The 14,697-nt window shown below is 38.8% G+C and overlaps 1 pseudogene; it reads right to left on the bottom strand.

The window, feature by feature from the left end:
- Window positions 1–2,874: 2,874 nt before the first annotated feature.
- LOC137995847 (uncharacterized) lies at window positions 2,875–9,020 on the bottom strand (annotated as a pseudogene).
- Window positions 9,021–14,697: the final 5,677 nt, after the last annotated feature.

Here is a 14,697-nt window from a genome sequence, read left to right as displayed (position 1 = left end):
CTCCTTCCAGTGTGGCCGGGTTTGATTTTGGACTGTGAATTGAGTCTGTTACTGCTTGTCACCTTGAACCAACTGCTTTCCTCTCTATGGGACTATTTACATTAGTCACCCATTATATATATATATAATATAATATATCTCTAAATTTTTTTTTTGGGGGGGGGAAATCATTGTTTTTCTGGCCCATTTTCCCTGGGATTCAATGCTTTTCCCCAAGCTGAACAGAAAAACCTTACCATGCAGCATCATTTCTGTTTACAGACATATTTTAGCAAGCCTCCACTTTAATGAGAATGTAAACAGAGAGAAACAGACAAACAAGAATGGTGACAAATATTACAAAGTTTCTTACCCCAAGTTCAGACTTGTCCACCAACCTATGGTATGAATCTGCACTATTTAAACTCCATGTCTAAGCTTCATGTTACTGTAAATAGATACCACTGGTAAATTCAAGGCTGGGTTAAACCTGTGATGGGGAGTAGAAGTCCTCCTAGTTGCAGGAATAAGCTTCAAATGAGATGCTTGCAAAGGTGTTCTCTAAAAAAATTAAAAGGAGCCCAAAGGTTTCAAACCATGAGATCCAGGGCGCCCAGCACAATACTTGTATGAAAAAAGTAAGTTAAACTGGTCGCCCAAGGACAAAACTTAGTCGCCTGAGGCACCTGGGGCACCCTTAGTGCACAGCCCTGCGCTTGGCCCATAATTATGTAGAATTACTGTTGACCTTATCTAAGCTTCACATGTTATTCAAGAAACTCTTGACTCAGTATTGTCTTCCACTGGCTGAGAAACGAATGAAGCGGAAAACGTTTTTCTCACACACATCTGGGAGTCGGGTGCTAGTGTGTGCGGGGGGTCTAGCTCATATGATGTGTTGTAGCTTTCAGTTTTCTTGTTGCCGTTCTTTGAGCCTGACCTAGTTGCGTGTTTCGGCTTGGCATGGCTACCAGTTGTGTGTGAGAAATGTATTTACTTTGTTTTTGTATATGATAATGCTTCATAATTTGAAAAAAAAATTTCCACCAAGGATAAACTTGAACCACAACACCTATAAATTGAAGGGCTGGATGCAAAAACCTAGTAAGTGACAATTTCGGTCGATTTTCAGTTTTACTTAAAACTAGCCCAAATTTTGCAAGTTGACTGGAGATGAACTTAAGAACATTGCCCTGGTATTTTTTTTACCGATATGAGCTTTATTTATTATTTTATCCCTTGGTACTGTATGATATGGTCTGTAAAGGTATGTGCGTTCCCAAATGGTATGGTTTTCCAGCTGTTTCCATTTTGCTGCCATTTGGCAACTAATAGCTGGTATCAGGTCATAAACAAATTTCTTGGGAGTACCTCCCCAGGGGGGATTGGCACACTAATACAATTTTTGATACCATTTCAGAATATGCAGATGAGTTAAAGAACTTAATGTTCAACTTGCCCAAGAATACACTGAAGGAGACATTTGACAGATATTCAGCAAAAGCCCCTGATTCCCTAACATCACAATTTCCCAATAGAGCAAGTAAAGACGAGGCAGTGACATCCCACAGGGAAAGGCAGATTATAAGCACTAAACTTTTTCCATCAGGTAAATTCCATCCTCTTGTTTATTGATAAGGTTTACATCAATATCTACAGCTAATTTGTTATCTTACCGACACTGGTTTCTCTCGTCATTTTTAATTGAGGTTGTGTTGTTTTGTAATGTTGTAAGATATTTGACATTTTCCATCAAAGTATTAATTATGATACAAGTGAAACATAAATGAAAATATTCAAATTCATCAAATAAGTTTGATTTTTACTTTTGTAAGTTGATGTTGAACTGTTATTTTCTATTTTTGCAGCTGAGGAGCAGGATACATTATTAAAGAGAACGAAGCAGTCACAACCAGCTTCTCGTTCCAAGGCTCCTTCTTCCACACGAGCTAGTAGAAACTCCAAACGTCCTGCACGAGGTCTTTCAAACGGAAAACGCCATTGAACAAATGCCAAATGTGTTTGTCAAAGTTGCCTTTTTTGAACAGTGGAACTTGCTCATATATGTTATTGTTGGCGACAAAAGCTTTAGTAATAACAGTTTTATGTTGGACTGAAAATTCTACCAATGTACCTGTTTTGAATTGTTCTTTTTTTTTCGCCACACAAACAAAAGTTGAATTATAAATAAACAACATAAATCAATATACAAGATGTAAAGCTCAAAGGAAAGTTATGAGTTCTATCCAAACCTAGAGAAAATCAGGACAAACAGGAAATAAACTGCAATGTAGTGCTTTTTTTTATTAAAAGTAAACTGACCTCTATTTACATCACCATATTATATTTTTTGTCTCAAACTTAAACAACTTGCCTTTGTTGAAGAAAACGAATTGAATTATGGGTTGCCCTTTGAGCAAAGTGAACCTTTTAGCTTCTAGTGGCAAGAGCGAGAAAGATAGTACAAAGTAGGTTAAAACAGAAACAAAGATGGTTAAAGTAACAAAACAATAGTTCCATAAAATATCCATACAACCCCATGGAATGGATTTTATACGAGTACTCCACCCCACTCAATTAAACTCCATACATTACTTTAAAGTTTGTGGTCTTTGATAACCACCCACCCCCTAGGAATTTCTAATTCCCTTCCATGGGGGGGGGGGGGGGGGTGGGGGGGCTATGAATATTTTTTGGAACTACGTAATAAATATTTGGGTGAAGTGCTTCAAAAAAAAATTGCAATCTCTTCAGTGTGAGCCATGCACAAAAGCTACAGATGTACGTCTATATCAGTACCATACAATTATCAGTCAATCATGGGTATGACTATCGTAAACAATGACTTGAAATTATTTTACTATTTAGAACAATGATTTTTTGATATTTTCCAGTCTATTCTCTTTGTTGTGCAGTAGCATACCCTCGTACATTGTGTGATGAATACTTTGTCCTCAGACTATTATAAACACAAGCGGGTAAGGGCCTGGTGTTGTCCCACCCCATGTATCCGAACATCCACCTCACCACCCATCTGTAGGCAACACTTCTTATGAACCTATCGATAAAAGTGAAGTACAATTAATATGGCGAGGCGAAAAATCCTGTAGGGAGGGAGTAAAACAACGGACAGGCCCAAGCTACTGGCTTTGCTGCAGTGAAGATACATATATTGCTTAGATTATTCACGGAAAAAAATCATTAAAGTGTCAGTGTATTCATCACTGCTGTTACACTGCACTGTTACAAATACGCAAAAAATATCATAGAAGAAAAAAAACCATTAACACCAAGAAAACATACTCGTTTTCAGTCACTCCAGTTCGTCGTCTGTAGCCTCTTCCATTTTTATCCCGCAATAAGGGAGCAACTTGTAGTAGGACTGTTCTGTTGGTGAGGGCCTCGAAGTCCTCGTGCTGGGTGACACAATTGAGTCTTTCAATTGAACCATCAAATGTTAGTTTTCTCAATGCAGGGAGAACTTCGCGACAGCAACGAAACTCCAGAGCACCTTCTAGTTGTTGGTCGCTGCATTGTTGACATTGGCACCTACAACAAGACGATGCTTTATTCATTATCAACAGAAGCACGCTCGTGATATTTAAAAACCTTCACTTACCATTCACGAACTGTTATTTGCCCCTCGAATCAGCTTTCCAAAACTGCTGGAGTTAATCCGTCCGCATCTGCTTCTTCCTCGTCTTCTTCACTGTCGCCATCATCACTCGCAAGAGATTCTTCCTTGTACGGTTCAGCAACATAGCCGATCGATTTTCCATTGAATCCCCTCGGTCAGAGCTCTCAGAAGGTTCGGAAGTGATACTTTCTTCAGAATCGTTCGACATTTTTACCAAAAAAATTGTCCAAAGTCGAGAAGAACGCGAGAACAACACTACTTTTTGACAAGTTGCCTGTAATTTCCTCATGAATTCCTCACGTGGACAAATCTTCGTGTCCACAACATTACGTCACGACGCATAAACTAGGTCCCAGATTCCGGTTTGCAATTTCTTTTTATTCGTTTTGAATGTTGGAATCGTTATTTATACATGCCAAACTAAGAAAATAAGCAAAAAAAATTTCCTGTCATATGCACTTTAAAGCAATTTATCAACTGGCACCGTCCTATATCTGTAATCTAGTTCGATTAAAGGATAAATGTAAATACCAGCTTCGTCCTTCTAAAGAACTACTATTACAGTTGCCCATAAGAAAAAAAAAGAAAACTCTGGGAGACAGATCATTCCAAACAGCTGCCCCTGTATTGTGGAACAGCCTGCCTGCAAGTGTTAGAGACATCGATGACTCTTTGGTTATTAAACGAATTATAAAGACTTATTTATTTAGGAAGGCTTTTGCCTGTTGATTTTAGATTGACTACTTTTTAAGTTATTAATTTCAAGTATTTTAAAGTCTATTTTATTGTAATTATTAGGAGTAGTTTTAGTTGCAAGGCGCATTTGATCATATTCAGATGTTAATTTGCACCTAATAAGTAATAAATTATTATTATTCTTCGACTACAATGAAAACAATGTGAAAACACCCTTCTGAGACTAACCTGTTTTAGAGAAGCACGCAGCTCTGTTGCTGTTTCTTTCTCCTTGGCTAGAGACTGCTTTTTCTGCTCTGTTGTAATGATCAGTTTTGAATCACGCTCCTTCAACTGTGCAAATGTGACATTTCAATAGGTTATTTTGCAAATTGTTCTATTAATTGTTTAAACAAGAGCAATAGAAGATCATAAAAAGGGTAAAACATTTCAAAGTATTTTTCCTGTTTGTGATTGCAGCTTTTAAGAAGCTAATACCTACTTTGCCACGTCGTCCACTGAAAGTAAGTCCAATTTTCGTGATGTTCGGATTGCCGAAAGTTACTCCTGATTACATGCGACGCGTTTAGTGATGGGCATTCCTCAGTCTTTCCTTATGGTCCTAGCAAGGCAAGGAGTGTCCATTGCCCTGGTTTGTTGCCTAGTTTGTTGACTATCGTTTGTAGGATTTTGTACAGTTGTTGGTTTTGTATCAGTTTTAAGTCGTCGCAGCTATGCTTTGCGACTTGCTTTTGAGCCGGATTTGACATTGAATTTTTTTCGTATATGATTCTGCGTTATTTTGAAATGCTAACCAGACAAAATCTCGAGCTTTATATCGGTCATTTGGTATTGAAAATTAACTTGGTTTTGCCTTTAAAGCTATTCAAAACATGCAATAAATGAAACACAAATTCGATGAAACTACATGCACTTTTCAAAGTGGCAATTTTTTTATGTTGAGAGTCTGTACCATTCTAGTTTCAGCACTCCCTTTGAGAGGGCCTTCTTGTTATATCATTGTACACTTATCATCACTTTACCAATTTGTTGTTCCTCCTTTCAGCTTCGATCTGTTCTTGAAGATCTTCATTTTTAAATTCTGTAAAAAGAATATTTGACTGAAAGAACTGTAAGAAGTGACGTTCCTCGGACAACTTACAAGCTTTCGTCTCTCATTTCTCCACTTTCCACTGTATTTCTCTTCTTCTGCGGTTACAGTGGCATCCTAAGCAGAAGCAAACATCAAGTGCAGGCCATAGAGAAAAACTCGTAAATCCTGTGCATTGTCACTGAAAGCTCCAGTGTTGCTATTGAAGAGTAATTACCGTTGTGGGTTTTATCAAGTCTGTTATTTTCTTCTGGCCTGTCTCCAAATCCTTAAGGGACGTCAATACTTCCTCCTCTGCCGTTTTTGCTGTTGGCCACTTGAAGAAGTATTTATTGAGATTGTGGGCTTGCTCCAACCTTAAAACCAATTGCCAACTTTCTCTTGAAAATCTAGCCACATATCTTTCTTTTCTGAAGTCCTTTGGCGAACAAAGAAACAAAACTATAGAAAAAAATGGCTGTTTTTGGAAACTAAGAATGTGAAACACTAGGTACACTTGCGTTGTTTTTGTTCATATTTTTTGTGCGCTGCAAATACTCATGCAGCTCTGTGTCCAAGCGCTTGTTGACGCCTACTTCAGGCACTTCAGACGATTCTTGTGGCACCTTCATATGGCCCTAAACAAAGGCTCTTATTAATCTCGCCAAATCCATAAAGCTGTCAGTAAACAAAGAGTTTGCGGCGGAATGTGAGTCGGCCTCTGCTCTCTTGGGCGCTATGTCGCAAAACAGAGAGCTATAGAGTTCAGACATTTCAAAAACTGCTTTTAGAAGAACTGAAACAGACAGACTGTGTAGCAGGCCTGGCTGGCTGAAAATGGGTACGGGATCTTACCCCTTACCCTCTTTTTGATTGGTTGCCTAGTTACCTAGATCTAAGACGCACGAGCATTAGTCTTACTTCATTCCAAAAACATCGCCGGAGTCGTCATCATTCTTGCAAAATATTCACCCCTCCTTTCGCTTTAAGAATTCCTGCGCAAACCTGTTCTCACTGCAAACGTGGGCGTATTTCCTTGCGCAACCTTTCATCCGCCTTCTTGACCTCTTGCTTTGACCCTCTGATGATAACGGATTATTTCGCATCACCCTTGGGTACATGGGTCATTACTGCAATAGGCTTAGACACATTATGCCTGCATAAGTTTGGTAATGCTAAAGTTAAAGCATCAAGCACAATGCACGTTTTGTAATGCTACAAAATTTATCTTTCATTGATTTCGATGAAACGTCTGTTAGAGAAATGTCTCTTCACGACAATATCGATTGCTAACCCAATAGATAGATGGCAATTGAAATATGTTCCAGAGAGGGATCTAAGAATCAAATTCCTTTAGTGCTGTTTAGAGCTTGTTGTTGTTGCTTCTTGCATTTTACTAGGAAGATAAAAGCGTTGCGTTGTTAACCCATGGAGGTACCTGGTCTGTGCAGGAGCAGGAAAAGGGCTAAAATTTGAGCATAATGCGCAGACACCAGCATAATGTTTGGCTACGATTTTTAGGGTGACGGGCTGCTCAATAGACCAATTCGGCTAACTCAATGTTGTACCCAATTCAAATCTCTCGGGGTTAAGATTCTTTGTGTGGTGAATTTGCATGACAATGAAGCATTCACATTTAAATGATATGGAAATTCTTGGAACAAAACGTTTTATTCCCAGAGGATTTGAATTGGGTACAACATTGAGTTAACCGAATTGGTCTATTTTGGCATAACAAGTCTAAAAAAACATGAAAGGCTTATCAGGGATCTTGGAAACAGACATTTAGTTTCCTTCGTATTACCCCATAAGGCGCAAACAATTTATTTTCAACGGTAGGATATTGCCTTTCGTTTGTTTTTGCTCAGCGAACAAAGAAACTTTCTATACACATATACAGTTTTCAAAAATAATCTGCTAGAAAGGAGCGATTTTCTAAAGATAGGCAACACTTTGGATGCGATCACTTTATTCTGTAACAAGCTAGCATAATAGATTTTTAAAAGACGTCTTGTGCACATACACTATAGTGAATCAACAATCCTGTCTATGTTTGCCGAAAAAGAGGAGTCCGTGGCTGAGTCCATATCTTCATCAGAAGAAAACGAACATTGCATGTTCCTCTTCTGAAACTTTCGTATTTTCCCTTACATTTGTTAATTGTGGGGACACATAATCATCCTTTTTTTTTTTTCACCCTGCCTTTTGCCCTCCTCTGGTTTTGATCATTGGTGGAAAGAGACTAAGTCGGAATCTGAGCCTTCCTTTTGCGATCCCTTTCTTCTTTCAGATACTTTTCTTTGCCCTCTAGCTTTTTCCTGAATCTGCAGGCGTGCTAAATTTCTTTTCTTTGTTGTGCGGGTTGTTTTTAACGCCTTCCCTTTCTTTCTTCCTCTTTCGATACACTCTTGATTTTAGCGCGTGTTTTAGGTGTCATTTGCCATGAAGCAGGGAACAATACATACATACATACATACATACATACACGTTTATAGTTGAAATGGTGTAACCTGGTATGACTGTTATATCATTTCGTGACATTTGGAAATAATGTCCGTTACGATGTTTGTTACTTGCTGCAGTTGTTGGTTGTTATAGTGAAAGATTTCAATCTGGTGAATCTTGGGGATTGTTCATAAAGTAACACAACAAGTTTCTGTTTCATTGAAAGTTACTCCCAATGCTTTCGTCAGGGAAACAAACAACTGCACAGAGACAGAAGCACATGAAATGAGATACTTGACAATGCTTCATCAATGGAGTTGGGGCTGGTTTTACCAACTTTATCAATAAGACGTTAAGTAGGGAGGAGAAAAAAGCATGTTGAAATTGAAGTGACTTAATACCATTAAGGTGTGGTAAGTGGATAACAATGATGAGCCTGGAGAGTAGTAACGTCAAAACTTTATTGAGCACGTATATTTACAACCCTCAATCATGATTTATGCCCTTCATTCTGTCACGTTCACGGTCTTTCATTCCCTTTCCATTGCCTTTGCTTTATGGATCTGTCAAGAATCAAATAAAACATTTAGTGGATTTCTGATGAAACGAAAAAATTATTTTTTAGTGGGCTTATGGCTTCTGACATGCCAAGACACAAGGAAGATAATGGAAAGTTACCTGTGGTACTAGAAGGCGTTTCTGAGTTTGTCTTGTTGCCAATTATGGTATCCGTATTGGCTGGCTGTCTTATAAAATGTACTGCTATGACCATGTTGTCCCTTACAAGTTGATAGATAACATCAAAGTAAGTCCAAATGGCCGAAAATAAAATTTGGGGGGAAAAATTACTGAATCATTACTTTCCATCTGGTAAGGTAATCCATCTGTGGTCTGGCCTAAATGTAGGTACAAAATAGAAAAGATTTAGTACATTGATGATACAAATTACTAAGAATAGAGCATTAGCTTAAAAGTAACGCATTTCATAAAAATAACTCCCCTCTCCCTTCCCCTTCCCCTTCCCCTTCTCCTTCTCCACAAGGGCGTGAGATATTATGCAATCATGTAGGAGCATAAATACACATTCAAGAGAATTCTACTTACAGCATCTAGTTGGGCCAAGCACCCTTCCAGATAGGCCCCCATTTCTTCCAAGAAGGAAGCCACTTGGTCGCCTGAGAATGTAAGCTGCATCATGATAAGAATTCATGAACACCAAAAGAAACAAATGCTTCATGTTTGAATGCCGATGAAAAATAGTTCTTCGATCACTGCCGGATATTTGTGTGGAAAAGTAACCTGCCTTACGGATAGAAACTGATCCGACATTATTCCTCTTGGAAAACTGGATGGTAACTTCGAATCAGATTCCTGAAACTTGATACTCAACAGTGTGGTTCCAGGTAACTCTTCTCGGTAACGGAGGTTTATTACCAATTTACCACACCACTAAATTGTTGCCCCTCTGAACTCAAGTCTCATTAGGATCACCAAATGAGTATCTTGTTACAATCAATAAGCAATCATCAGTATTTGGGGTCCAATTTTATTTTCAGTGAAGAAAATGATACGCCAATCTAATTGGGTTAACGTGTAAGTGCATTAATTAAACTACTAGCTGAAAACGCAACCCACAGGGATGATAAACCAAGCCAAACCAAAATACAATACTCCTTTGGAAAGCTCTTCAAAGATCTGAGATAATCTTTCAAAATGTTTTTTGGTGAAATTTTCTCGCTGATTGGCCAGAAATGAACAAATGTATGTGATGGAAAGGATTGTTCACTGTCTTATGACAACCTTAATAGTGTATTCAATTTCAGTAACCCTTTTCAGAAACAGAGAATAATTATATTCTCCTTAATTCACCGAATGTACCCATTCTTTTTTGCACTTAACCCTGAATACAGATTAGCATTACAAAAATTATGCATTGTAATTAAAATTAGACCCTCCGTGCGTAAAATGTGACGAATGGCGGTGCTACGCTAAAACCCTTGCAGGGCTTTCAGCGATGCTTTCTAACGACTGTGAATTGAAACCATGGAAATGAGGGGGGTTTGTTATTTTTTTTCCGAGTTTAGTGGTTCATAGCCACTTCAATCTATCCGATATCCGAGGTTCTTTGTCTTCTTTGTCTACCTTTTCTTGATTAAGCCTGGCTTCGAATTTGAGGGAATCCAATTCAATGCCTGCAAATGTGAGTACTGACGAAGGGCCCTGTGTTAAATTGATGTAAAATTTCCAAAGGGCGGCTATACGTAGACAAAGAAGTGGCACTGAGGCTAGCTTCCAGCAAGCGTCTTAGTGTGTCTCCCAATTATCCGGCCTCAAATGTTCAGGTAGGGGAGTCGGGACCCGATCCATCCTGTGATACAAGCCCTTAGCACCAATTTCCTAATCAATGAAAGCAAGTATGAGTCTTGTGAGTAGAATCCTTTCTGTTTTGTGAGATTGTTGCATAAAAAATTCTTTGCAAACTTAGTAGCTTCGATAATAGCGAAATGCTTCCTCTGCGTCAAATATGATGTCCTTCCTGTTGCGCTTGCGCAAAATGTTTCGTTCTTCAAGCAGAGAGACTGGCAAGGAATTTGTAATTAGGCCCCTCTTATCTTTCAAGCATTTTGTGAGAACGATTTTTTTTTTCAACTAATGACATGCTCGAGAGTGAAAGCGAGGTTGTACTGTTCATTTAACAGCTTACTAACACTGTGGGACATTTTGTGCAAACTAAATCACCAAGTTGTTCCCACATGTAAAGATGAGTGGCAAGAAAGCCATCCTTTATCGCATTCATTACTAGTGTGGTATTTTCTGAGTAGAATCCTTTCTGTTTCATGATTTTGTTGCATAAAATGTTTTTTGCAAACTCAGCAGCGTCTTTTCCGCCACGTCCATCGAAAATGACAAAAGTTTTCCTCTGCGTCAAATATGACATTCTCCCTGGTGTGCTTGCCGATTAAAAGAGAACCTTGTCTCAAAACGTTTTGTTCTTAAAGCAGAACTGCTTGCAAGGAATTTGTAATTAGGCCACTCTTGTGTTTCAAATATTTTGTCAGAAGGAGTTTCTTTTGAACCAATGACATCCTCGAGAGTGAAAGCGAGGTTGTACTGTTAATTTAACAGCTTACTAACACTGTGGAACATTTTGTGCAAAGTAACTCACCAAGTTGTTCCCACATGTAAAGATGAGTGGCAAGAAAGCCATTCTTTATCGCATTCATTACTAGTGTGGTATTTTCTGAGTAGAATCCTTTCTGTTTCGTGATTTTGTTGCATAAAATTTTTTTTGCAAACTCAGCAGCGTCTTTTCCGTCATGTCCATCGAAAACGACAAAACTTTTCCTCTGCGTCAAATATGACATTCTCCCTGGTGTGCTTACTGATTAGAAGAGAAACTTATCTCAAAACATTTCGTTGTTCTTAACATTTTGTTGTTGAAGCAGAACTGCTTGCAAGGAATTTGTAGCCCCCTGTTGTGTTTCAAATATTTTGTGAGAACGAATTTTCTTTTCAACCAATGACATGCTCGAGACTGAAAGTGAAGATGTACCATTCACCTAAGAGCTTACTAACACTGGAATATTTTGTGTACACTACCTCACTAAGTTGCTCCCATATGTCAAGAAGCATGGCAAGAGAGCCATCCTTTATCTTATTCATTACTAGTGTGGTATTTTCTGACTAGAATCCTTTCTGTTTCGTGATTTTGTTGCATAAAATTATTTTTGCAAACTCAGCAGCGTCTTTTCCGTCATGTCCATCGAAAACGACAAAACTTTCCCTCTGCGTCAAATATGACATTCTCCCTGGTGTGCTTGCCGATTAGAAGAGAAACTTATCTCAAAACGTTTCGTTGTTCTTAACATTTTGTTGTTGAAGCAGAACTGCTTGCAAGGAATTTGTAATTAGACCCCTGTTGTGTTTCAAATATTTTGTGAGAACGAATTTTCTTTTCAACCAATGACATGCTCGAGACTGAAAGTGAAGATGTACCATTCACCTAAGAGCTTACTAACACTGGAACATTTTGTGTAAACTACCTCACTAAGTTGCTCCCATATGTCAAGAAGCGTGGCAAGAGAGCCATCCTTTATCTTATTCATTACTAGTGTGGTATTTTCTGAGTAGAATCCTATCTGTGTCGTGATGTTGTTGCATAAAAAAATCTTTGCAAACTCAGCAGCAACTTTTCTGCCGTGTCTGTCGAAAACAGCGAAACGTTTCGTCTGCGTCAAATATGAGGGTCTCCCTGGTTTGCTTGCCCATTAAAAGAGAAACTTATCTCAAAACGTTTCGTTGTTCTTAACATTTTGTTGTTGAAGCAGAACTGCTTGGAAGGAATTTGTAATTAGCCCCCTGTTGTGTTTCAAATATTTTGTCAGAAGGAGTTTTCTTTTGAACCAATGACATGCTCGAGAGTGAAAGCGAGGTTGTACTTTTCATTTAACAGGTTACTAACACTGTGGAACATTTTGTGCAAACTAACTCACCAAGTTGTTCCCACATGTAAAGATGAGTGGCAAGAAAGCCATCCTTTATCGCATTCATTACTAGTGTGGTATTTTCTGAGTAGAATCCTCTCTTTTTCGTGATTTTGTTGCAAAAAATTTTTTTTGCAAACTCAGCAGTGTCTTTTCCACCATGTCCATCGAAAACGACAAAACTTTTCCTCTGCGTCAAATATGACATTCTCCCTGGTGTGCTTGCCGATTAAAAGAGAAACTTATCTCAAAACGTTTCGTTGTTCTTAACATTTGGTTGTTGTAGCAGAACTGCCTGCAAGGAATTTGTAATTAGCCCCCTGTTGTGTTTCAAATATTTTGTGAGAACGAATTTTCTTTTCAACCAATGACATGCTCGAGACTGAGAGTGAAGATGTGCCATTTACCTAAGAGCTTACTAGCACTGGAACATTTTGTGTAAAGTAACTCACCAAGTTGCTCCCACATGTCAAGAAGCGTAGCAAGAGAGCTATCCTTTATCTTATTCATTACTAGTGTGGTATTTTCTGAGTAGAATCCTATGTGTGTCGTGATGTTGTTGCATAAAAAAATCTTTGCAAACAGTGGTAGGTTGTGAATATAAATAATTGTTTTCAGTTGAGTTACAGTACATGATTTTTCCAGTAAGCTGTAGCTGATACTTCATGAAATTGTGTTTAGTCGTGTTCTGAGAAATTAGCTGCCTGGAAATACACATCAGTGTAACACTTACTAACACATTCACAAGGGGGTTAATAAAAACATCTCATCAAGTCTTAGACAGTGTCATCAAAAACAGAATCATAATCAGAGTCACCATCTGAGCTTTCAGGCTGGGGTAGGTTCATTGCCTTCAAAGCTGCATTTACCTCTTCCTCTAGGATGCGAATTTGATGAGCTTCAATGTCTTCATCCTCTGATGTGTTTAGCTGCAGGATAGGTGTGGAGGGAGGATCGAAATCAGCTTGCACTGAAGCATCAGAAAATGTGACTCTCCCAGCTTCTTTTCATTTGGCGATTTTTCTTCTTGGCTTGATTCTTGTCCACTCTTTGACAGTGGCTTGAATTAGTTGGTCAGATTCCTTCACTGCAGGTCCATTCAATGTGATGTGTAGCAAAGCACCGAGCATGTCATTCTTTAATCTACTTCTCATTCGTGTCTTAATCCTCTTAACTGCTGACGCCCCTCTCTCCGGCCAAGCATTGCTCACTGGAAGGGAAAGACACAGCTCTGCCAGATACAACAAACCAGGTACAAAGTGCTGATATCTGGCACGCATGGACATCTTTTCAAGAGTCCATTCTGTAGGGGACCTTGTAACCAGGGCTTTCTTTGGTTGGGGATTCAAAACTTCGGAAGGTATTTGCTCTTTCATTTGCAGAAGATTGTACTTGAATTTCTGCCATTCGCACAACAGTTCTTCTTTCATTTCTGCTTTGCTGTGGTGACCATTATAGAAATAATCTGCCAATGTTTTGATGTCATTACCACCATACTCCTTGAAGGCCGGGTCTGATCTTGCAGGAACGGCTGTGGGGTCAAATATTTAAAAGGCTGTTAGAACAGGAAGACTGTTTTCAAAGCGACTATCAATGTTCTCTTTCAGTGCTGTTACATACTTCTGAGTGAGAGATGTCAAACTCTGCTCATGGAATTCAGCAAGTATCGGAAGGTCACATTTTGAAAGTCTGCCCCTTTACTGAGATCTTTCTTCAAATCCTGCAGGGGCTTGTTTGTTGAGGCTATGGTCTGTACGGTTTCAACAGTGTACTTGATAGCTGGGGTGATAGCTGCAAAGGAAACATTGCCTTCTTGAAAAGCTCTGCTTAGGTGAGCAAGTGCTGGTAGCACTGCATGCAACAAATAAACTATCGATAGGAACTTGATGTTTGCAATCTGATCTAACAGACCTGTTGCCAAGGAATCACCGTCGTCCTTCATGATGCGCAGAGTTTGACATAATGCCTGAAAATCGTCAAACACCCCATCAATCGCCTTCTCCATCGACAGCCATCTTGTTCGGCATTCCTTTTTGAAGCTCTTTGCCACTTTTTTTCTTTCCTTTGCAGACAAATTTATTTCTTTTATAGCCATAACTGCTTTACCTTAAGCAGCAGTCCTCTTTGCAGACTATCAAAAAAGGACCATAACTGGATGAGAATTTTTTCCACAGTGCAAATGTAGGAATTTACAGTAAATATGGGAAAAGTCGGGAGTTTGATGCTTGATAATTTGAGGAAGGTTGACATTCTGCAATTTCTATGAAATACAAAGGGGAGATGCATAACAAAAGATGTTGATGATCAAATTTGAAGGGTATAGCTTAGACGAGAAGCGAGAAATCATACTTTTTGTCTTTTATACAAATGCTTCTAAATTTTCCGTG

This window comes from Montipora foliosa, chromosome 3 (genome assembly GCF_036669935.1).
Source record: "Montipora foliosa isolate CH-2021 chromosome 3, ASM3666993v2, whole genome shotgun sequence".
NCBI classification, from domain to species: domain Eukaryota; kingdom Metazoa; phylum Cnidaria; class Anthozoa; order Scleractinia; family Acroporidae; genus Montipora; species Montipora foliosa.
This window is presented reverse-complemented; position numbering and strand designations above follow the sequence as displayed.